The 22,997-nt window shown below is 33.1% G+C and overlaps 1 protein-coding gene across 8 annotated transcripts in view; it reads left to right on the top strand.

Moving 5' to 3' along the window:
* Nucleotides 1-22,997, top strand: part of DGKB (diacylglycerol kinase beta) — a 694,510-nt gene that overhangs the window by 264,241 nt on the left and 407,272 nt on the right. The gene's annotated exons all lie outside the window — the stretch shown is intronic.

Below are 22,997 nucleotides of genomic sequence, written 5' to 3' on the forward strand. Positions count from 1 at the left end.
TATAGAGGAAAAGCTGGTTAACAAAGAATAGAAATCATAGTATTTTTTCATTTACTACTCACAAAATCTAGTGACCATCACTCTTTTACAAGATATTTTATTAATAGGCAAGACATAGCAAAATAAATTTATTCTTTCCAGCAGAAACAATGTACTTTTAATATCACAAGTATATACTGAAATCAATCGTCATTAATTTAGCCTCGTTAACTAACCAATATCATCTTCCACTGACCTGTTTTCTGTCAACTCGAATAAACATTAGATCAGATGAAGTAGAAAGAAGCTCTAAAGTGCTTACATGAGCTTCTTTATAAACAACAACAACAAAAACAGCAAAAAAAAAAAAAAAATCAGTGTAATTAAAATAAGTTTTCTAGGTTATTCTCAGAAACTAGAAGCCAGATATTGAAATTGGATTCTTTTAAATGCTCAGAACAAAATGTATACCATTGTGTCTAATGTTAAATAAATGTAAGTAAAATACAATTAATTAGCACAGGCTCTCATATATTCATCTTTCTTTCACTCCCTGCTACCTGCTGGCCAGTGCCAGCAGAGCAGCTATCTGTAGTACACCCTTGCTGTACAAGGCAGGATCATCATAAGCAGTTAGTTCAGAACAATGTCTTTGTCAAGTTCCAGACCCCAGAATCTAAAGGATCATGATCAGATTATTGGCTATTGAGCCACATGCAGGAAGTCCCAATCTAGATAAAGCCATGCAAAAGTAAAACCTTTATGTTAACACAGAAACTTAGTCAGGATGGCTCTTTTTCTTATTCTTCAATATTCTCTGAATTTCAAAGCAGTAGCTCTTATTCTGTTTAAGCAATGATGTATTCAAAAGTTTAGCTATTCCAGGACCTCTGTAGTTCTATTCAGACCAATAAATCCAGGATTTTCCCATATTTCATAATTAAATGCAATGCCTACTGAACTTTATTATAAGCCTATGTGTCTTCTTGGTCTTTTTCTGTAAAATGAGAAAAATATTACCTATTTTATGGGATAGTTGTGAAGTTAAATGGGATCATTCCTATGAAGCATATAAAATATGCTTATTACATATGTCCTAAATTAATGTTCATTATTATCAATACTATTTATAGTAATATTAGTTGATAATTACATGTTTATAGCTCTATGTAAATATACTGCAATAATATTGACTTTAGCCTTGTTTTCACCATTTTATTTTTTCCCACTCTATAAATATGTATCACATGGTTGCTTTCACTCTCTCAATTTTAGGCATCCTATTATCCTGTACTTTATTTTAATATATTGAAAAAATAAAAGTGATATATATGTACTTGTGAAAATCCACACTACAATAAGTATCATTTAGTAAGTAAGTTAAAGGCCTCCCTTGAAGCACTAACACTCCTCAGATAATAGCACTGCAAATTGTTTGTGTTTATTATACCAGAACTCTTTATATGAACATAAAACCTCCTGTGTATATGTGATATTTTTAAATATAATGTATTCATGTGTATAATGCATTCATACACACACGCATATGTATATTATATAAATAAGTAGTTTTTTATATAATTTGGAGTATCGATCTTTTATTGCTCTGCACCTTGTTTTTTTTTTAACTCAAAAGTGTATGATGGATATTTTTTGAGTCCAGATATTGATCAGTTTGATTATTTTTAAGAGCTGCACTATATTCCATAGTTTTGTTAGCTATTGAATTATTGATAAGCATTGAGATAGTCTGTACTTTTAAATTATTACCAAATATTCAAAGTTAATGTTTATCAATGTATTTGTTTCTCAAAAGCATGTTCAAATGTTTTCATCAAATAGGTTGATATAGGTAGGATTGCTTGATTGAGAATATTTTCCATTTTAATTGTGTAAGGTTCTGCCAAAGTTCTAATAAAAAGAATTTTGAGTTGAATTATAATCCCAGAAATAGCATATAAGGGCTATTTCCCCCCAGTATTCTTTAACTCTATTATCTTCAGTAATTTCAATTTTTTAATGTGATAGGTGAAAACATATTTGAGAATAAAAAAATAAATGTATTTGTATTCACATGTCTTTGATCAATTATAAAGCATAACATGGCATTAATTAGATATGCTTTTCTATAAACAACAGAAATCTGCTCTGGCTTAGTATCCAATATAAAGTACCATTATGAAGTTGCTCCTAGATTTAGTAGAAAAATAAAGAACTATTTCAGTAAGGATAGGATCAGGACAATATGAGGAAATGGAGTAGTAGGAATAAAAGGACAAAGTCCCATGGTAGTTATTGCTGAGAGGAATTGATTCCAGTTGCTTTTGGTATTCTTATTTCTCTGCTCAGCATTCAGATCGCAGGGAGAAGTGTATTTACTGGTTTCTCTTATTTCCCACACCACAGCCTTTGCTTATTTAGGATGAGGGATCTTGACTGACAGTCCTGGCAAGGTTTTTTCCTTCAAAGATACACAAAGGTGCTAAAATCCAAGGATGAATTCTTGAAGGAAATAAACAATAGGTGTTCAGCATAATCCAGCCATAGGGATGTCCAATATCTCTTCTTTTCTGATCATAACAATTGAAAAACAGAATTATACTAGTCAATATATTGCTACTACCAAATGTACAACTGAAAACACACAGTCTCCTAAAATGTAGACACCCCAAATTTTCATACAGTTACTATATCCAGTTCCAAGTCCGGGTTTGCTGGAAACATCTGTGGAGATGACTATTTTCTCCTCAGTCTCCATACATTTGGGCTTAAGATACAGAAATGTAATGAGAAAATTAAAGATTTAACTGCAAATATGAATTTAATTGATTGATGATTTTAATTCATTCTTTATGAATGAAACACGTGTAAAGTCTGTGGCCTTGGTTTTACAACTGGATGGAAGTTGTAGCTGAAACTTAAAACATTTCTGCTGCCTAAACATTTTTACCCAGTGCAGTGACCTGTTTATAACTGATCGTCCTGAGACTTTGGTAGTATTATTTGCCTAGGGCTGAATTAGTCCCTCATTTACCTTTACTGAAAGGCATGGTGGTACATGGCAGTATTAGAGTTATTATCAAATATTTCCAGGTCTCCTCCCAGGCACTTGATTTTATTTAACTTCCTTTAACTGTAGCAATTTAGAGTGTTTATATGGCTCTCTCACAATAAACTATAGGCAGAAAGTAGATTTTCCGTGTTTTATCTTTTGCCACAGTAACCAGCAGTAATTCAGAGATTGCCTCTTTTGTTAACTGGGATCACAGAGTGAAGAGAGGTAGAAAGGCCTCCTCTTCCCACACACCACTATACCCATGATCCCCAAAAGATGAGGGCTAAATAAACCTCTGTAAGGTTAGGCCCCTATGATTTTTGGTTGTTATATATTAACTTAGGCTTTCATGGTAAACCAATGCTAGAAGGATAGATCCTATTACAATTCTCTATTCCCATTGTATAGCAGCAAACCTAATCTTTTTTCTTTCCTTTTTTTTTTTTTTTTTTGCTTGTTTACCTAGTGCTTTGAAAAGCCTCAAAAATGTCTTGGTGTCAGTTTTAGCTACTAACTCAATGAAAACTTTATTGTCTCATATGGCAGCATTCTTCACTTTGGTGTTAAATCATGCAAACCATAGTAACTAAAAATCAAGGAGGTGGGAAGCAAAATTTTGAAAGCAGATGTATTAGTCAGTATTCTTCAGAGAAGCAGAACCAATAGATCATATATAGAGAGATGTATTATAAGGAATTGGCTTATATGTTACTGGGGACTGGCAAGTACAAAATCTATAGAATCAATGTTTCAGTTTGAATCTAAAGGTTGGCAAGCTATTTTAGAACCAGAAAGAGCCAATGTCCTAGTTTGAAGGCATCAAGCTAAAGAGTTCTCTCTTTATGGAGTGGGGTCAGTCTTTTATTCTATTTTGACCTTCAGCTGATTGGATGGGGCCCACCCACATATTGGAGGGCAATCTCCTTTACATGGTTTACCAAATTAAGTGTAAATCTCATCTAAATATACCATCACAGAAACACACAGAATAATGTTTGGTCAATTATCTGGTCACCTCATGGACCAACCACGTTGACACATAAAATTAACAATCACAATGTGTATTAAATGTAATTGTAATTTCCATCACCCAGACTTTACCTTTTGGCCCCAGAACCATGTTTTTTCCTGACACGAGTAAGCAGCATCATATAGTTTAGAGCACATGCTACGTGGCTTGTAGAACACCATTTAAGTATTACCACTGATTCAGTGACTGAATCCTTAGTAGGCTATTTCAGTTATACTGACTAACTGCCTCTGCCTGATAAAACACAAGAGAAGACTTTTAAGTCTTGGGAGGATCGACCCACTGTCTTTCTTCCTTCTCAGTGAAAGAAACTTTTTGAAAGGAGACAACAGTGTGAGACATTATGATAGTGTCTAAATCATTCAATAAATCAATTGCTATGACATTGACAAGATATAATGGGAAGGAAAAGTAAATCCAATTACTAGAATAAATGTCTAGTGCAGTGAGACAAAAGGCTTCAGTTGCATTATGAAAAGGATCAGGTTATTTAGACTGTCCCTAAATAGTTGGCTGAGTCCCTAAAGTAAATCAACATATTGGAGTTTACTTATTGGTTTCTTTGATGACAACTGAGCACTCCAGAGTCAGTAACTACCCTTCTTGTTGAAAATAAATTAGTGTTATTTCTTCCATAGCTTCTCTCTTTTTTTAAAATAACTTTGTTTTAGATTTTATTTATTTATTCATGGGAGACACACAGAGAGAGGCAGAGGGAGAAGCAGGCTCCTTGCAGGGAGCCCGATGAGGGACTTGATCCTGGGACTCCAGGATCACGCCCTTGGCCAAAGGCAGATCCTTAACCACTGAGCCACCCAAGCATCCTCCATAGCCTCTCTTCCTACCAATATGAACTAGAGCCCTTTTTTTTTTTTTTTTTTTGCATGCTCACTAGGAGTAACTAAGAAAAAATGCTGATGGGGATTCCTTTGGGTCATTTATAGTCCCAACTATGGGTTCATCCTGAGCAGTTCGCTTATATAAGCTTTTCTTTTAGCACTAATTATCCATTCTTGTTCTTTCCGAGTCCCTCAAAGTATAAGCTATATTATTAGCCAGTACTGTTGCATTGGTGTATTTCATAAACTCTGAACATCAAGTAGACAACAAGTTTTACTGGTTAAAATCCTGCCCCCTGGTCAATTGGTCTTCTTTCCTGTCCTCCCTATATACTCCCAGTATAGCTGTGCTGGCACAGCAGTCTGCTACTTCTCGTATGTCATAGAGGGGCAATGGTAAACCATTTTTTTTTTTCCTTACGGAGTGAGAATAAAAAAAAATCTCTGTGAGGACATAGGTATGGGTTGAAGCAGTGGTGCAGAATATAGGCAGATTCTGAATATCTAGGGGTGGTACCAAGCATTTGAATATCTTAAAACCTCCCCAGGTGATTCTATCCAGTCAGCATGGAGAATTACAGAATAAATAGGTTGATTGCATATAATAGATATAATAGATATTAAGGTATTATAGGCCATATTGATATGGTACAAATATGGTAACTTCCCAATAACATTTCTACTAATCATTGTAAATTCTTGGAAATCGTCAGTCTTTTGCACTACCATTTTTACAGGTTGTCACATATGGATGAATCAGCAACTCATAATTATCTCTTAGATCAAAGTTCATATTCAAATTTCAGAGAAAAACTGTCTCATTGTCCTCACTTTGGCCGTATGCTTACCCTATTATTTGGGTCAATACAGTAGGTTTACTTGTTTAATAGATCTATCAAGAACGTTCTCAGCACTGTTTTCCCATAATCAAATAAGGCCGAAAGTACAGATGCTCCAAACAAGTATTTTTTTTCTTATTATACTAAACTTTTATATTTCTTATGTAAAGCATATGCTCTTTTATTTGCCCATTTTCCTTTTATTTGTCCTTCTTAATGTTCATTTATGGATCTCATTTCATAAATATTAACACCATCATTTTCTATACCTTGCAAATGTTTTCTTCTAGTTTGTTCTGTATACCTTAAATGTATATATTTTCTTCTTTTTTATCCACATAAACATTGAAAATTTTCAATTACTAATTTTATGAAAGATGATTTCTCTATTTTATATGTTTTAGAAAATCTTTCCTCAAGCCAAGATTATGAAATGTTCCTGTATATCTTTTGTTACTTTTATATTTTGTTTTAAATTTCTGATGTTTCATCTTTAAAGATTACATTTTCTCTTAGAAATTCACTGAAAGATACAGATTAAGTAGAGATGGAGCACAGTTTCCCCCTTACATTTAAATGTAATTGTCCAGGGCACCTGTGTGGCTCAGTTCATTTAGTGTCTGACTTGATTTCAACTCAGGTCACATGATCTCAGGGTTGTGAGATTGAGCCCATGTTGGATTTCATGCTGGATGTGGAGCCCTGCTTAAGATTCTCTCTCCTCCCACCATCTGTCCCTCACCTGCTCTCTTTAAAAAAATAATTAAAAAAATGTAATTGTCCCAACAAAAGCTATTCATTAGTTCACTGTTTCTCCACTGAATTGACATATTTCATATATGAATAAATAATATATATGCTAAAGTATTGCTACCCTTTGCTTTGTTGATCTGTTTGTTGATTCTAGTGATTTAATGACATGTATCCTCCCTTGTTTGTTCATGTCTCAAGTTTCAAAAAAAAAAATGAGTTTGAATGGAATCGCACTGAATTTCTAGTTTCAGTTGGATCACTATGTGAATGCCCTGTTTCTGATACTATTGCACTGTGTCACAAGTGGTAGACCTGTGCTTCTATGGAAAGCTGTTCCTTGTTATCTTGGAGGCGAATGCCACAGGTGGCTTTTAATGGGGACTGTAGCCAGGCTATGCTCTAAGCCTCCACTTAGTCCCATGGCTGACCTGCTTGCTTGTCATGACTCTTGCCATACCTATTTCTGGCTGTGCTAACTCTAATTAAGCTTTGTTGATAGAGCTACTTTTGTAGTGGTTCCCTTTTAGTGTTTTGCTTTGGAAACTGTTCCATTCTGTAAGGTCTCTACTACTGTAATATTCATTGTGATTTAGTTTCATATTTGTTTCTGGTATATTACTTTCTCACTGCTACAATAGGTGTACTTTAAAAATATATGTGTTTTATCTGCCAACATGAGCCTGCAATTATTCCTTATTTTAATATCCTTTTTTTCCCATTTTTCCTTTTTAGGACACCAAATTTTTAATCTTTTTGTATGCATGTCTTCTCTTATCCTATCTTTATTTATTTATTTCTTTTCTGACACTTTGTTTATAGAGTAGAAACTTTTCTTAGTGTATTGAAACTATGCTAATCCTTAGTGTGAATTATTTAGTAAATACCATATTCTCTGAGCATTTCTCTTTTTGTCTTTGTTTTCAAGGCAGAAATGGCTAGTTTGTTTGCTTCCATTGTATCTCCTTAAATAGATTCTCTCTGATTCTATTCTCTTTTGTGATCTCTAAAACTAATATCTATGTCATAAAATTGGTTTCTTCCTGATAATGCATATTGTGATCTAACTGAATAAATTATTTGGAGGTATAAGCTTTTTGGAAAAGATGAAATATAAAATATGCATTGTTTTCTGGTTAGAGAACAATGTATTTTTTTTTCTTTCAGAACATTAAAGTAAACATGCACATATCTAGCTGTTACAACTGGGTATGCTAATGTGGCCTATGAAAAGTCAATATCAAGTTTTTGTGTACTTGTGAGATAGCTTTTTCATTTCTAACTTGATGCTTTGTGAAAATACACATGGTTTATTTTATTCTCATATCATCCCTAAAATATTCAGAAAAAATATCAGGTATTTATTGAACTGAAACAAAATGTAAAATAAATCTTTTCAAATCATGTAAATTATTTTCCATATTGGTAGCATAATTAGGTATAATGAATTTTTCATGAAAGGTGCTTTATAGAAATCTTTGGTTTCATCTAACTGAACTAAGTGCAAAACATATATAATATTAAAAATAAAATTTAACAGCCTTTAAATTCATATATTCTAAGTATCATATATATTTGCATAGGGAAATCTTTTAATATGTTCTATTATGATAAATGTGTAACTTAGGAAAGATATAACAGATTTCACAGATCTTATTACTTTCTTAATTTAAGATATTATTTTATATAACAAAGTTTCTACCATATTTTATGTAAATAAAAGCCATCTTGAATCAGAACTTATGACCTCCTACATAATGTCTCCTGTTATGGAATCTTGTTATGTCAGAGAGCTAAAAAAAATCCTCAGAAGACTGAGAAAAAGTTTATCAAAATTCAATATAGCTTTACTGGAAATTTCCAGAAAAAAATGTTAGTTGTAAAAATTGTTGGTAATGTAAAAATAAAGGAGTCAGCTCACCCTTTCAATCCTTATGATTAATCATATTTTATGATAATTTTGTGAGCCACAACCCCTCAATGAAATGTGTAAGCATAATTCTGTGGGTTTTTTTAAAGATTTATTTATTTTTTAAGGGGGAATGGTCAAGGGAGATAGAGAAAATCTCCAGCAGACTCCCCACTGAGATCATGCTCTGAGCTGAAATCAAGAGTTGGATGCTTAACTGACTGAGCTACCCAAATGCCTCTAAATGGATGACCATAATTCTGTTTTTATCACTAGAGCAATTGAATTAGAAAATCGTTTTTTGTTTTTATATTAAAGATTTATAGGTTAGTAAATGACACAAAAACATTAACATGTTGCTATAATCAACAAAGTCACATAATCGCCTACCCTGTAGAAAAACTTTCCTGTAGAAATCATAATTACAACTCATTATGACTTTAAAGATGTTGAAAAATCTGGAATTTTTTTATTCATCTCACAAATAAAGCAATAGTAGCTAGCCAAATAGCAGTTAGACTAGACATCTCTGTTATTATTTACAGGTTATTACTTACCTAAATTCCCTGAACACTCTGAAAAGAATAATTTCACCTGAATTGGCTGCTAGAAATAACCAATTCATTTGTCTATATGATTTCACCTGTTTCTTATTATATTCTACAAAAGTCAAGTTTCTAATAAATAACAAACTATTTTATTTGAATATTCACCTTTTGCTAAGCTTGCCCAGCATCTTTCCCTGGCACATCTTTCCATCTGCCCCAGGCAGTTAAAGGACATGTCCTTACTAATGAATGAATATAAGAAAACTCATAGTAGATGATTACCTCAGAATCATTTAGGAATGATGATCATGTAGCTTACTCCTAATTAAAATTAATTAAATTAAATTAATTAAAAAGAATAAAAGTGGACATTTTAATTTACAACCAAATAGAATAACAATGCAACAACTAAGTATAAGTAAATGATAGCTTAATAATAACCACCATAATAGTAACATAAATTGATTAAGCATATATTTATTAAATGGCTAACAGATGTTAGGGATAAATTTTAGAACTTCAGTCCACTTTGAACAAAACCGGTAACATTTTCTGCTCACATGGCCTTATGTTTCAGTGCTGGAAGACAGATTAAACTAATAAAATATACATTATGTCAGTGGAGAAGGTAAATAGAATATACATTGGTAGTGAATGCTCTGTTGTTTTTCTATATAGGCTGAGTAGGGAAGAACTTCCTGAGTATAGACATGAAGGATGAGTGAGCACACCATTTGGCCATCTCATAGAAGAGCATTTGAGGCAGAGAGAGGAACAGAAATTAAGCATCATGACAGGACAATATTTGACGTGATTGGGGGACATTAGCAAGATGGCCAGGTGGCTGAAGCAGAATGGTTAGAAGTAGCATATGAAAATGGTACTGAGGGGCCCAATCACATAGAGTTTTATGATTCCCATGAGTATAAGAATCACATTTATCCTTGAGTCTTCTGGTCTCTTCTTGACTTTCTGGCATCTATACCAGTTTAGTATTTAGCTAGGAATTTTGTATTTTTAATTTAGGTATTGTTATTAATGGGTGCATTATAATAAGTTCTGATGATGATGGGTTTCGGATCTCTCCAGTGTGTATACCCAGTCTCTGCTATGTTACCCTCTAGTAGGATGTTAAGACACATCTGTTCAATGAATGGTGTTCTCACTTTAACATATAACCATTAGATCTGAAACATTATCAGAAAATTTAACTGTCTTTTCCCAACCATTCCCACACACAAAGACAAGCAACAGTTTCTTCTGAAGTACAGTATATAGTGAGTTGAAAGAAAACATTAAATATGCATTAAAACTCCTAATGGCTAACTGGTATAGCAGCCCATTATGCCTTGGCCACTGACTCTCATCTCCTTGTGAAATGCACAGGAGAACAAACATACCAATCAGCAACGTCCATGGAGATTGGGGGGAAATCATACATTAGATGTATGTTAAATAAATGTGAGGAAAAGAAGATGAGCAGTCCTCCCAATAATTTTTAATGAATACTTTGAATATTCTTTTTTTAAAAAGACTTTATTTATTTATTCATGAGAGACAGATAGAGAGCAAGAAGCAGAGATACAGATAGATGAGAAGCTGGCTCCATGCAGGGAGCCCGACACGGGACTTGATCCTTGGACTCCAGGATCACGCCCTGGACCAAAGGCAGGCGCCAAACCGCTGAGCCACCCAGGGATCCCCCTACTTTGAATATTCTTATTCGGTGTTTTTAAAAAACTAGACATGTAGTTTAAATCTATAAATACTTGTGTTTTATAACACTTTTGTGTTGCAGTAAAACTTTTCAGCAAAAATTAGGCAAAAAATAAAAATGCATATTAAATGAAAAATTCCGTTCTTAGTTTCTATTTAATTAGAATTAATTGATGATGAATACATGATTTTATGGAGTTCTTATCAACATGTAGCACCAAAAATAGGAGTTCTAGTGATATCATTGACCTTATTGAAACTAATAAGCACAAATATGCTGTGGAAACATCAGGATCTACTTCAAAATTAATAGCTAAGTATCTGATCAAAGCAACCATTTAAACTGCAGAAAATCTCTTTGCATATCACTCTTTGAAGCATGACTTTTTATTTAGATCAAATGTTCTAAGTTAGTGTTCGTGTTCAATTCCAAGTTTTCTTATGTGTGTTATAAGTGAAGTGATTAACTGTTAATATTTTACCTTCATTGGCTAAAGAACTTTAAAAAGATTAAGCAATGCCATTTTTATATCAGAGTAATCAGAATGCTTTAAACAGATAATCCATAAAAAGGTAAAGCACTAATGATTTTACTTGCTCTTGTGGTGATAATTTGAATACAGATTTTGTTTGAAGCAAATAATCATGGCAATAATATGGTTTTGACTAAAGGAAAAAATAGTAGATAAAACCATATGCTCTGAGTTGATTCTGGTATACTCATAAATCATAATTGCATCCAAAGGAATTTTTATATTTTATTAATTAAAATATAGGCCTTAATTGTCAAACTCTGTGTGTATGCATATATGCACATGAAAATACACACAAACACACACAAATAACTCGTTATTCTGCTACTGATTCTATAATCTCTAATGAACCTTCTGGAAAAAATAGGTAAAACTCAAATATCAGGTCATTTAAGTAATGAAGTCCTTAAAGTCTGGATAATACTACTACAGAAAATCTTTTTCAGGTTATAAACTTTACTTTCATTTAAAACTCTATCACTGAAGAAGGGTGAAAGTTTAAAATAATTTAACATAGAGGTAATCAGCCTATAGAAATCTACAATTTAATTTCATCTTGTCATCTCTTCATAAAACATACTATTCAAAATTATTGTCATACGAAATGCCAATCAGATATTAAAAATGTTTAAGTCTATCAGGCAGTTTTCAACCTTATGATGTAGTGTCTGTCTGCTTCTTAATCTATTTTCTTTTCTTAGTCTAAATAAATATGCATACACATTTATGTATAATTTATAAAACCTGATTTTTACATATTTTTTTTCAAAGAGGGCATCAAATTTTATAAATATCACATCCCACAAAACCATTATTCTTCTTTGCTCCTAATTTATGAATGAGAGATCATGAAAAGCAAATTACTTCAAGTTATGTTTATTATTCCTACCATTATGAACCCCCCAATAGTCATATCTATCTTGATTCCCTCCCCTCTTTTTATAATCAGATGTGGCATCTATGCTAAATAAAGTGTATTCAACTTTTCTCTGGATCCCTGCTCCTCTTGCTTCTTTGACGCTTCATTCATTATCCTACCCCTTTGCTATTACATCTTGAGCAGTTCTCTTCAACTGCCTTTTTACCTTAACTATGTAACCCCCTTTTTTTTTTGTAAGCCCCTTTTAAAAATATTTTATTTATTTATTTGAGAGAGAGAGAAAAAGAGCTCGAGTGGAGGGAGAGGGAGAGAACCTCAAGCAAATTCCATGCAGGGTGTGGAGCCCTACTTGAGGCTAGGTCTCACAACCCTGAGATAAGGATCTGAGCTGAAATGGAGTCAGATGATTAACCATCTGTGCCGCCCAAGTGCCCCTATGTAAGTCCTCTTAATATAAACCCACTCTGTATTAAAGTGATTTGATTTAGTTTACAAAAACATGCAATGAATAAAATGTTATTATAAATTACAATAGGAATGGATAGATTTAAGGCCAAAGGAAATGATTCCTAGGTTATTGCAATGTTGCAAAAAAATGAGCAACATATAAAACTGATGAAGCTGCTATATTTAATTTGAAGAATTTTTGTGCAAATGTAAATCTACTTACCTTCCCATTCATTTGTTTTCTTCACAACTAATTTTTTAATAAAATGAGGTATTTTTCCATTTTTCATTTCCTCTTCAGTGTAGTTGGGATTTTGACTCTACTCTCCATTGAGATTGCTATTGCCAGTAGTAAACCTCTGTGTGATAATTAAAGTCCTGTTTATTTTTATATTTCTTGAAAGTCTCTTCTCCCTTGGAAATTATTTTTATAAGTTTTATTTATTTATCTTTAGAGAGACAGAGTGAGAACAGGGGGAGGAGCAGAGGGAAAGAATCTCAAATAGACTCCTTGCAGAGTGCAGAGCTTAACTGAGGTATTCATTTCATGACTGATCATGAGATCATGACCTGAGTCAAATCAAGAGTCAGATGCTCCACTGACTGAGCCACCCAACCACCTTCTTCTCCCTTGGATATTAGGAAATAATTGTTTCCTATCTCTAGAGTTGTTTCTTCTTATATAATTGGACACATCCTTCTTGGTAAGTCCCTCAAAGGTCATATTTTCCTAGAATGTCATACCCAGAACTCTATTTCCTGCACACACACTTCCTTAATTATATAATAATAAAATAATAGAGATTTGTAGGGCATAGGTCAAGTGTTAGCCAAATTATAGCAACCTTATGAGTTAGGCATTTTCTCCATTTGCAGATGAGGAAGTTCATGATTAGACAGTTTAAATAATTTGCTCAAGATTTTAATCCCATAAAAGAACAAATCTTTGCTGCATTCCATCATGACCATTTTAACTTCTGTTCTGTTCCTTCTTACTTCCTTTCCTGATTTTGATCATCAAATACATTTGGATTGCTTCTGAATATTGCCTTCCATCTCAGATTTCTCTCTGCAGCTGCATATAGATTTATTTAACTATGAAGCAACATTTCCAGATTAATAATGTCCCATAGGTGTCTAAAATTTTATATGTCTAATATGAAACTGATTTTTTTTGCCCTTTCCCAAACTTATTCACTAATTTATAGCTCATAATATAATGAAGGGAAAGATCATTCACCTTCCCCTTTCTCCTGACAAAATGCATTATTTCACACTGTCCAGAATTCCTCATCTAATCACTTTCCTGGTTTTCTATATTCACCTGTTTTCTTATATATTAAACCTTCATTCACTTCCTCCTTTTCCTCACGTTCCAGTTCATCAGAGGATGAACTTACTACAGTTTCACAATTCAACTCAGGTGTCTGTCTCCACCTTTATTAAGCCAATCTTGATATATTCTTTATTTAATCTGCATCAACTGCTTCCAAAGAACATTCTGTTGTGACATGAACTGTGTGTTATTTTGTTTGCTTTCTCAATTTAACCATTGAGATATTGAAGGCAAGGACTCTATTCTTACTTCTCAATCTCTGAATTTAGCCCAGTTTCTGGTAAAAAGTTATAGTTAATAAATGCATATTAAATAAATGAACTGATGTGGGTGCTATATCATTTATAAAGTTACTTTTCTAAGTATATAAATATTAAATGTAATGCTATTTCTTAGGCATTTATAGGTATTATGTTATATTTGATCCCTGTGAAAGTATTTTTTTTCTCTATAGAAGTTCATATCTATTTACTAATTCACAAAGCTTCACACTATGAAATTAACTTGGTGGAATGATCTGTCTAATATAAAATAAAAACTCATTCTAATTACTAACAATAAAATCATTAGGATGACAAAATAGATTTGCGTACATGTGCCAAAAAGAACTAAGCAACCTAATCACTTTGCTATTACATTTTAGGAGTTAATTTTAGATAGTGTCCATTGGCCAGATGATGTCTTTGTATTTTCCGAATGTAAATATTAAGAATGAATTCTTGTTTGAATGATCAGGAAGTATGTGTGGCTTCTAGTTTAATTAAAACTCTTTATCATATATTTCTTTTCATTCTTCACTTCAGAATTTTAAATCTTTTTACTTATGTAGTCATATAATTTATGGATTTTGGAGAAATATCTAAATTGCATTTTCATGTATATACATATATGTTGGTATCCAAACTCTATACATATACTTTAGAACTTTAAGGGATGAAGACACATGTATATGGTCACAAACTTGATTGCATATTTGTAGTGCTAAATATGGTTATGTAAATATTGAGTCAAATTAACCCCCTTCTGGGGTGCCTTGGTGGCTCGGTTGGTTAAGCATCTGCCTTCAGCTCAGGTCTTGATCCCCAGGTCCTGGGATGGAGCCCCAGATCACACTCCTTGCTTGGTAAGCAGCTTGCTACTCCCTCTTTCTGACCCTCCTCCCTGCTTCTGCTCTCTTTCTCTCTTTCTCTGTCTCAAAAAAATAAATAAAATCTTAAAAAAAAAAAAAAAAAAACTCTTAACATGTATAGATGAGAGAAAATGTCTAAAAAAAAGGTATTTTATGTTCTTTGGTTACTTGGTCCTTAAATATTAATTTATGTTAATATTAAGACATCCTGAAAGGGTTGCTACTTTCTACATACCAGCATACATTTGTATCTTAAAGTAACATCTTTATAAAAGCATTTTACTACACAAATGAAATCATGAATCATTTCAATAATAGGTTAGACTGCTTTAGCTAAGTATTACTTTGTCTTTATTAATTCACAAATGATTTGAGAGAGTTTGATATTTTTTAACACATTAATTTTCCAAGAATTATGTACACTAATCAAGAAGGAACACTGTGGAGCCTATTATTTCCTGATTTCTCCTAACTGATTTTATGCCAAGAAGAACATTAAAGCTATTTAATAAGATAACAGAGGTTTCCCAGGAACAAATATTCTCTCATTTTCTTTCTCTTATTATCATTTTGACTTTTCTCACTGGCTTTCTCCCTTACTCTTTCTCTCTCCTTCTCTTGTAAAAATGCACATAGACATAAAATATGTTTTTGATATTTCCAGAGATAATGAAATTAATGTTTCAGTTATTAATCGTACACTGGAATATATATTTTCTCAAGTACTCTGGAAGTTATTTCTGGCTGTGGTGGTAACAGCATTAAGTCATACTGAGTTCATATGAATAAGTCAAAATTATATATATATAAAGATTTCTATTTATTTATTCATGAGAGACACAGAGAGGGAGAGGCACAGGCAGAGGGAGAAGCAGGCTCCATGCAGGGAGCCCGACGTGGGACTTGATCCTGGGTCTCCGGGATCACACCCTGGGCCTAAGGTGGCACTAAACCGCTGAGCCACCAGGACTGCCCAAGTCCAAATTATATTTTTTATGACTGACCAACTTATCTACATGAAATGTCCCGTTGCCTAACACAGTGTAAGTTTATCTTTCATATAATATCCTCAAAAGAATAGCCAAATTTGTTAAAAACAGGTGCAGTTTTTAGTTTGCCTAACCTTTACAACTTATTAGTAAAATAGAATAACTAAGACACAAGTGAAGAGGACATTGTTATAATTAGTTTTACTTTAAGCTGAAATGTTGGGGATCCCTGGGTGGCTCAATGGTTTAGCGCTTTCTTTCCACCAGGGGCGTGATCCTGGAGTCCTGGGATTGAGTCCCACATTGGGCTTCCTGCATGGAACCTGCTTCTCCCTCTGCCTGTGTCTCTGCCTCTCTTTTTCTCTGTATCTCCCATGAATAAATAAATAAAATCTTAAAAAAGAAGAAGGAAAGAAAGAAAAAAAAGAAAGAAAGAAAAGAAAGAAAGAAAGAAAGAAAGAAAGAAAGAAAGAAAGAAAGAAGAAAGAAAGAAAGAAAGAAAGAAAGAAAGGAAAGAAAGAAGAAAGAAAGAAAAAAAGAAAGAAAGAAAGAAAGAAAGAAAGAAAGAAAGAAAGAAAGAAAGAGAAAAAGAAAGAAAGCAAGCTGAAATGTTGGGGGAGGCACATTACAATTGAGTATCACTTTGAAGCTGGCATTATCAAGATCCACAGGAAAAGATCAAATAAAACATTCTCTTAATTTAGTAATATATAGTATGGAGGAAAATTTGGGAGGCCATAATGGCTTCATGCATAGATTTTTTATTTTTTTATTTTTTTAAAGATTTTATTTATTTATTCATGAGAGACAGAGAGAGGCAGAGACACAGGCAGAGGGAGAAGCAGGCTCCATGCAGGGAGCCCGACATGGGACTCGATCCTGGGCTTCCAGGATCACGCCCTGGGCCCAAGGCAGGCGCTAAGCCGCTGAGCCATCCAGGGATTCCCCGTGCATAGATTTTTTTTTTCCATGCATAGATTTTTAAATCTGACTGCAGACGCAATAATAGTATCCAGTGATACCAATAATATTATCCAGTGATACCAGTGATCCAGTGACAGATGCAGTTTGGGTATTAGGAAATAAGGTGGAAGGTATTAGGAATAATTGGTTAAATTTGGTTTTGAAAACAATAACAACATCACAAACCAGAAATTTCAACCTGATTTCAGTGAGACAATGGTGAAGCCATTTAATCTTGTAACTGTAGAGTAATATGTAACTATGTACATTCAGGTATCAATATGAACTGAGCTGAGTAATAAGAGTTAAGTATGTTTGTTTCTGGCTCAAAATGCTTAAGTCAGAATGCAGATCTTTCTTAAGAGAAGCTCTAGATATAAATGATATTTTTCTAAACAAAGAAGAGGAAAAGGAAAGTTGAAGATGTATAATAAATCATTTTCAATCCTTCAACCTTGTATTTCTTTAATACAAACAAATATGAATAGGTACAATTAATGAACATTCATTCTATGCTATTATGATAATAATATTTATGAGTCTCATACTGGTTTCTTCTAAATATCACAAAATAGTTTTATAATATGTACATTGTTTGATAGTTAATTTATTTATTTTTATATGTTCATTCTCATTTCTGATATTGCCCAATCATGTATAAATGACTGGCTGGATCATTCATTTTCTTTGGATGATAAAGTATGAGATTAGAATAAGAAGGAATCCCCACATATCATCATTTGAGAAATCTAGTTATAAGACACTTTCTAAGATTCTGGAATCAAGACTGTAGGTTTTCTTTCTTCTTTTTAAAAATGTTTTCCCATTTTAAAAATGTTTTAAAACTTCTTAAAAATAGTTGTTTTTTTAAAGATTTATTTATTTACTTATTCATTGATAGACACAGAGAGAGAGAGAGAGAGAGAGAGAGGCAGAGACACAGGCAGAGGGAGAAGCAGGCTCCACACCAGGAGCCTGACGCAGGACTCGATCCCAGGACTCCAGGATCGCGCCCCGGGCCAAAGGCAGGCGCCAAACCGCTGAGTCAACCAGGGATTCCCCATAAATAGTTTTTAAATACTACTGTTAGGTACTAATTAAAACTTCCTAAAATTTCTATATTAGTTTTCTTTTTTTTAATTTTTTTTATTCATGAGAGACACAGAGAGAAAAGCAGAGACAGTCCCGTGGGGAGCCTGATGCGGGACTCAATCCCAGGACCCAGGGATCATGACCTGAGCCCAAGGCAGATGCTCAACCACTGAGCCACCCAGACATCCCTCTATATTAGTTTTAACTCTTCACTTTTTAGAAATGGAAGGGGACTTCTAAATCTTAGATGAAATACCTTGATTTGCTTTTAGTGGTTCAAAATCTCACCACTCACTGTAGGGTGTGCTGTAGGGGGTGGCTGTTGAGCAAATGTGATAGGAAAGCATCTGACACAGAGCTGTGAAACCTGTACATAAATATAAGATCTCTTTCAAATATAGCTATTGTAGATAAATAGTTATTGCTCCAGAAGACCATTAATGACCAACACTGGTAACTCAAAAACTATTAATCTACCTCATAAGTCATTTTAAGTTTTAATTTCATAAATTTCCATAGAAATAGTCTAGTAAATCTGGAGCCATGGATGATTACTTCATTGCAAAATGTTTACACATGTTAATTTTGCAAATGAACCTCTGAAATTGGTAGGTGAAAGTATAGTTCAGAGTACTAAAGTTTCCACAAATAGGCATCTTTCCAGACACTCCTTATTCCCTCATCTTTCATTGTTAGGATGTCCTTTGAAGTGGGAGCCTCTCATCTGCTGGTCTTTATAGCTTAAGAGTAAAAAGTTAGTACCCTTGCAGGACCCTGCATTTTGGTTCTTGCCAAGTTCCTTGGATTTGTTTGTTCTCTATCAGTCCTGTTTTCCTCTGCATTTTCTGTCCTTAATGCAATGCCATAAGCAGATCTCCCAGTAGTTCACTGGCTACACTTTCAGATTGAGGGTAGGAAAACTCAGTGTCCATCTATCTTTGCTTGATAGGAAGTTCTCTTTGTGATTATTTTGCCAGAACACTAGGGAAGAGGGGTGAAAATAGAGGAGTGGCACTCTGACCTATAAAGCATATATGCTACTTTTAACGAAGGGAAAATAATTGAATTAGTAATAATCTGTGGATAGTACAATTTAATTTACATACAAAAATTATTTCTTAAAATAGTCCAAAGCAGCAAAAGGTATTATCTTTAAGGTATTCCTTAAAGATAAAGAACCAAGGCTCAATGATTAAATAATTTTCCAAGACTACAATTCAGTGAATGAATGAAATAAAGAAAGAATGAATCTCTAGGGAAAACAGGATGGATTGAGTGCATTACGAGGCTGAGATAGAGAGGTCAATTTTTCAATCCATTTAGCAATCAATTTGCAGAGAGTAAGCTGGTCTGATAGTCACATGGGGTTTATGTTTGGGGGTAGGATGCTGCTGAAGAACCAATGATGACAATTTTAAAAGAAACAAGAATGAATAACAGATGAAACATCATCATGGAGTAGAAGAACAATGGTGAGTCAAATGGATGGTTAGGCTTTCACCAAAAACAATTAGCTCTATGGTAAACTTTCCAGCTGCCAGCATATTTTGAAAAGCTTTTCTAGGCTTCAATAAGACAATATTTGAAACTTAGGATAGACAAATTAATAGGATATGCAACCGGCAAAAACTGAGTTAGAGAGAATTACAAAATATAAATTTTGCTTAATAATCATTAAAGGAATTGAATTGTTATTTAAAAAAGAAAGAAGTCAAAGACTCACCAGAAATAGAATAGTTTATATGCAAGTGCTACCAGTTTTAAGGAACTTCCAGAATTGTACAGATGCTTCCAAAAATGTACGATGAAGGCATATTCTGCAACTCACTTTATGAGACAGACTAATTTAGACAAAAAAATTAGAGATGGTATCAGGAAGAAAAATAGTAAGGCTGTTGGATTCATGAATATAGATTCAAAATATGTAAACAAAATATTAGCAAACCAAGTCCAGTTCTCTATAAAAATTTCAAGTGTCCAATTTCGGTATATAAAAGTATCATAAGGTTACTTTAATAATACAAAAATATGTAAATATATTTTCCCACAGTACTGTTTAAATGAGATATAATATATCAACATCTCAAAAGATGTGGAAACCTTTTTAACAGATTCATAGTAAAAATCCTTACTGTATCAGAAATAAAAGGAAACTTTACTACCATAAAAAGGTGTCAGTCAAAAAAGAAAAGGAAAATCTGTACAAAAACATCATATTAAATGGAGAAAATATAGAAATATCCCATTTAAATTTAGAAACAAGATAGGGACATTACCTATGAATATCCGAATTCAGCAACATATTGGAGCTCTAGACAACAAAATTAGAAATAATAATTATAAATATTGAAGATCAGTAATAGTACCATTATTATTAATATCCTATATTCATGGGTGAGAAAACCTAATTAACATTATACAGATTTTATTTCTACCAAAATTGATCTATAGGCTTAATAGATCAAAATCATAATTGGTTTTTATTTTTATTTTTGTGGGATGGTTAGCTTTAAAATATATTTGGAAAATCACAGAAGGAATATAGCTTAGATTCTTCATGCTCTGTGAGATAATGACTTACTATAAAACTACTCAAAGAATTATAAGAATGTGAGACTGGCAAAGGGATGGACAAAATATGAATAAAATTAAACAGTTCAAAAAGAAATGTACTCATATATGGAAATCTGAGTTATGATGCATGGTAGGAAGTAGAAGTTATCCAATAAATAAAAAGATGGATTAAAGACAAGAAAATGTTGGTGTATAGCATTCACAAGGAAAGAAAGCAGGCAGGAAGGGAAAAAAGAAAGAAGGAAAAGGAAAGAGAGAAATGGAGGGAGGTAGGAAGGGAAAGGAACAAATAAAGGTATCCTTACCTCACACCACCACATAGAATTGTCAAAAGTAAAATTGAAATTTTAAAAAGAGTAGATATGAGTTATCTTCTGACCTCTGAGTAGGCAAACTTATTCTTACATAATACAGGCCAAAGTGCTAACCACTTATGAAAAGATTGATACATTTGAATACATTAAAACCAAATTTTGTTTATTGAAATAGAAGTCAATTAAAGTTAAAAAATTCAGTTTGTAGAAGATATTTGCAGAAAAGCATTAAAGTTAAGAACAAGTAGTTTTTACAAATCAGCAAGAGAAAAAGGAGTAAAGAAAGGAAACAAAAGCCATGAACAGCCATTTCACAAAAGAGGAAACACATGAAATTGAGAAGTGTGACATTAAAAGTGTTACAGAGAATGACTTCAGCCAAATATCTGTATTGTTAATGAATGCATACATTGGTAGAACTTCTTTGGGAAACAAAAAGTTGCACATATCATCCTCTAAAAGTAGCCACTGTTCATGAGCACTAAGGAAGAATGTCAAATAATGCAGATTTTATAAGAATGTAAACCAACCAATCCAAATGTCCATTGATATGGATTTAAAAAGGTACATTCACATAAATGATATTTAGCAATAGAAATTAAATAAGTTCACTATATGTGGAGAGAGCTTCAGCTAGCACATGAATGAGTCTTAGTAACAATACTAAGTGGAAAAAGCAAAAAGTGAACAATGTGTTGTCTATGGCATACGCATGATAACTGAAGATTGAAAATAGTGCTCACATTTGTGGTTGAGGAAGAAGGCTGCTATAGGGAAAGAGCACAGAGGTTATTGGGAATGTTCTCCCCTGGGGGTGGGCAATTGGTACATAGGTAATTAAATTATGTATCATCTTATATGATGCATAATATAGGTAAACAAATGGGAAATAGTCTCAAAGAAAATATTGTAGCATGTCTAACAGAAGGTAAATATTCACAATATAAAACCTTGGGAAATACATGGAAGTTTGATATTCTAGATACTCATGGTTCCTATTATCAAGTGGTGAGGTTTTAGTTAATTTTTATATGTTTCTATTTATGCATTGTTTGTATTACTTTAACAAGATGTTTTTCTAAAAATGCTAATTTAAATGAAAAACATTCATAACATGTAGAATTTATAAGATAGTAATAACAAAAGACAACTCAGTGGAAAAGATGGGCAAGAGTTTGAAGATGCAGTTCACAGAAGAGATCACACACCTGTAAACCTACAAAAATAAGCTTAACCCACTAGCCAAACAAGAATGTGTGATTTTACAATAATTTGAGTTTTCATTATTGTTGAAGAAATATCATAAAGCTGTTTACATGTAGTGTTTTGGAGTTGAAGGAAATTGACACATCTTTTATAGTGGGAGCTCTTCAGAGAGTAGCATGGTGATACAGTAGAACACTTCCCTTCTAGAAAATTAGCCTTCAAAACATATGTATATGTTCCCATAAATGTCCTTTGAATAGTGTTAACTACAATACTTATTTTTTGTAACAGTAAAATACTAGAAATAGCTTAAAAGTACCTGAAGAGAAATGGTTTATTTGATCACAGAATTATACCCTATGTAATACATTCACTTATAAATGATGATGCAACACTATATGAGCTGACACAGAAAGCTCTCTTAGACATTTTTATTTTTATTTTTTTTTAAGATTTATTTATTTATTTATGATAGACACAGAGAGAGAGAGAGAGGCAGAGACACAGGCAGAGGGAGAAGCAGGTTCCACGCCGGGACCCCGATGCGGGACTCGATCCCGGAACTCCAGGATCACGCCCTGGGCCAAAGGCAGGCACCAAACCGCTGAGCCACTCAGGGATCCCTCTTAGATATTTTTAAATTAAAAAGTGCACACAAATTAACAAAATGTATAGCATAATCACATTCATGTTAAAAATATGTGTATAATAACATTCATATGTATATATTCACATATGTAAATGTATAGAAACATTTCTTGGATGGTTGCATATTACATTACGACCAGTGGTTATCCTTGGGCAAGAGAGGTGAACAGACACACGCCACATGTTTCTGTTTTGTTTTAAATTTTTATTGCAAGAAAATA

This window comes from Canis lupus, chromosome 18, assembly GCF_048164855.1.
Source record: "Canis lupus baileyi chromosome 18, mCanLup2.hap1, whole genome shotgun sequence".
Lineage (NCBI taxonomy): Eukaryota > Metazoa > Chordata > Mammalia > Carnivora > Canidae > Canis > Canis lupus.